The following is a 3,875-nucleotide window of genomic DNA, read 5'->3' on the forward strand; positions in this document are numbered from 1 at the left end:
AAAACTTGAGCAAACGGTCTCCATCTGACAGTGCCCCCGCCATCGCCCCCAGTATGCAGGTCCTGCCGTCTCTCCTGTTGTTTGTGTCCTCCTAGAGCAGCCAGAGGTAGGTTAGCAGGTCTCATGGCTTAAGGCGTGTTCCACCACCTAAGAGGAGGCAGGAAGAGAGGGGGACCCATTTCTCGCCTTTGGCACATTTTAGTGGGCTAAGAATGAGGGTGCTGGTGGTTACTCCCATTTCTGGCTGCATTCCTGGAGGTAGATTCAATGGCCTTTTCAGACACAAGTCTAGGACAACAGAAAAACCGCACTGTATGTCCTATTATATACATATATATATAAATCCAAAGAAATTTATGAGCTTCTTTTCTAAATGATTTCTTGTTTTGAAATTTTCCTCCCAAAAAGGAGTAAATGTGGCACTTTCGGAATGTGAACGGTTCAGAATACAAATTCTGGGCTTCTTACGTATATCTAAACTCAAATTCTACCATGGAGAGAAAAAGGCAGAAAGAGTTCCACAGCCCCAGAAAGATGTTAACTCTCAAGTATTACAGGAACAGTATTTGATTTCTTTGCAGAGTTAAAAAATATATATTTTAAGTTTAGCTTGATCTTCACAACCAAACATATGATCTGTGTAGGTCAGGTAGAAGCATCTCAATTTTACAGAAAAACGGTTAGAGATGAGCAATTCAGGATAATGTGTAAGAGGCTGGGCTCTAAGGAGGGTCCTTTCGGCTTGCTCATCCTCCTACTTCCTTCACTGTATCCTTAACTGTAGTGTGGCTATGGTGCCATGGAAGTGATGCTATTCCAGTCCTCATTTGATTGTTGTAAGGATCAGAGCAATACTGTCCTTGAAGGATTTAGCATCATGTCTGGTCAATAGTGAGAGCTCAGTAATTTAATCTACTGTGGGAAAAAAAAAATCGAGACAAAGTTTTTATTTTTTTATTTATTTATTTTTAGAAAGAACGTTATCGTTTACTACATTTTTCATTATTGACAGTTGTCACCTTATGGTAGAGCTCATACAAATAGCCCTTTAGATTATTTTCTAATTAAAAGGTGAAAGCCTCTTTAAGTAAAAAATACCAAGGCGCAGTCCAAGTTCAGCTGCTGGATCTTGAAGCATAAAGAATGACAATATTAAGAAAAAAAAATGTTGACTTAAAGGGTAAACTTTGATTTTCATTGAGTCACATTCCAAGAATAGAGCTAGATATGGAAATTTTAAGTGAAAATTATTTTAAAATATGTTTTTGTCAAATACGTGAGCACCAAGAATGAGACCCTGAACTTTTAAAAATATTTGTAATGATAATTTGCAAACAAAAGTTTAAAACCTTCAAAAAAATACTTGGAAGCATGCTGAATTTGTCATAAGGTTCTTAAAATTAAACAAGGGAAAGGAAAAGACAAATAGTTATGGGAACAATTTCTTAGCCATTCAAGAGAAAACTTTAATATCACCACATTTGGTAGCATATCTATTATAGAGCAAAAGAGAAAATGATCTATCCAGCCACTGGAAAGTTATTCTTCAAGCAGTTATAGATCCAGTACATAGAATTTATATGATCAATCAACTGATAAATTAAAAATTAAACCTGTCCAACTGAAGAGCATTTAGAAGCAGTGCTTCACATTCTGTTAAAGCCTCTTATGGAGAGTGCAGACCAACATGACAGGATGGATTGTGCAAGCTGTATAACATCTCAATTTATGTCAGATAAAAGAATCTGGCAAGGCATTTTTATGTAAGATGATTATGTTGTCTACATTTAATCCCACATCCAACTAAATTAGATATATGTGTTTAGCTTGAGAAAGTGCACTGTAAGTACATATTAAACTGAAAAAAAAAGTAAGGAAGTTACAAGTGACAAAGAAGCAAATATGACTGCAATTGTAGAATAGTGGTGTTTATTTAACTTTTATGTGAACAATTTCAAATATGTTAAAGCGTGATGAACTTCCATATAGCATCACACAGCTTAAACAGTTACTGATTCATGGGCAAACCTATATCCTCATTCACTTCTCCTCAAATAAAAATGTAGTTCAGTTCAGTTCAGTCGCTCAGTTGTGTCCAACTCTTGGCAACCCCATGGACTGCAGCACTCCAGGCCTCCCTGTCTGTCCATCACCAACTCCCGGAGTTTACTCAGGCTCATGTCCATTAAGTCAGTGATGCCATACAACCATCTCATCCTCTGTCATCCCCTTCTCCTCCCACCTTCAATCTTTCCCAGCATCAGGGTCTTTTCCAATGAGTCAGTTCTTTGCATCAGGTGGCCAAAGTATTGGAGTTTCAGCTTCAGCATCAGTCCTTCCAATGAATATTTGGGACTGATTTCCTTTAGAATGGACTGGTTGGTTCTCCTTGCAGTCCAAGGGACTCTCAAGAGTCTCCTCCAATACTACAGTTCAACTGGAAAAACCATAGCTTTGACTAGACGGACCTTTGTTGGCAAAGTAATGTCTCTGCTTTTTAATATGCTGTCTAGGTTGGTCATAGCCTTTCTTCCAAGGACCAAGTTTCTTTTCATTTCACGGCTGCAGTCACCATCTGCAGTGATTTTGAAGCTCCCGAAAATAAAGTCTGTCACTGTTTCTATTGTTTCCCCATCTATTTGCCATGAAGTGATGGGACCAGATGCCATGATCTTAGTTTTCTGAATGTTGAGTATTAAGCCAACTTTTTCACTCTCCTCTTTCACTTTCATCAAGAGTTAGGTCCCTCATAATATTTTAAAACAAATCCTACACATCATTAATTTTCATCCTACCTCAATTAAGAGCTCTTTTTGAATCTGTCACCATAATAGATTATCATACTTAAAAAGTCAAGAATATTTCCCAAATGTCATTAAATATCAAATCACTGTTCAAATTTTCAACTGTTTATATAATCCTCAAATTTTTTAAATTTTTGTATTTTTGCAGTTTGAATCACGATCCATGTGAGATCCACATTTTGTAACTGATTGGTGGGTCTCTTAGGTCTCTATCAGTCTGTTCATCTTATCTCCTTCCCTGTTTTCCTTTCCAATTTATGTTTGAAGAAACAAGATTGTCCTGTGGAGTTTCCAGCTGTCTGTATTTTGGTGCAGTTTTACATGTTCCTCCATTGTCTGTAGGATATTAACAATTTAGACCAAGGGTCAATAAACCATGACCATGGACCAAGTCTGCCCGATTCCATGTTTATTTATTTCTTTAATTGACTTTAGAGTAATTTTAGGTTCACAGCAAAATAGAGCAGAGAGTACTGAGGGTCCCCTTCTCACTTTAATGTGTTTGAAATAGTCTACGTAAAAGGTAAAACAACAGCAACAACAAACTCCATTCCTTCTGGCATTCCAGATGAATAATATTTCATTATCCTTTAGTTACAAATATTTTATTTCCAACATGATGTTTTTGAGCATGCCTTTTTCCAGAAACGTATTGCTTAACTTCCAAGCATTGTGAACAAAGAAAAAGCTCCCAAATGCTTGGAAATTAAGCAATGCTTGCATGCATGCCAAATCGCTTCAGTTGTGTCCGATTCTTTGAAACCCTCTGGACTGAAGCTCACCAGGCTCCTCTGCCTATGAGATTCTCTAGGCAAGAATACTAGAGTGGGAGGCAACTTAATTACCACGTTAAGAAACACTTTGTGACACTTTGTGAATGATTTCCATGATCTGACTTGCTTTGACCTAACATGTAGTCAGTCTTGATAAATATTCCATGTGCATGTGAGAAGCACGTGAGATGCACAGTTTGACCCGACAGCTCTCCTGTCCTTCCCCAGCTTCCTCTCTATGTCCCCTCACAGGCCATGACCTCACAGTTCTCCGGCGTGGCAACTCCAGTCTCATGAT

This window comes from Bison bison, unplaced genomic scaffold (genome assembly GCF_000754665.1).
Source record: "Bison bison bison isolate TAMUID 2011002044 unplaced genomic scaffold, Bison_UMD1.0 scf7180017864473, whole genome shotgun sequence".
In the NCBI taxonomy this organism is placed as follows: domain Eukaryota; kingdom Metazoa; phylum Chordata; class Mammalia; order Artiodactyla; family Bovidae; genus Bison; species Bison bison.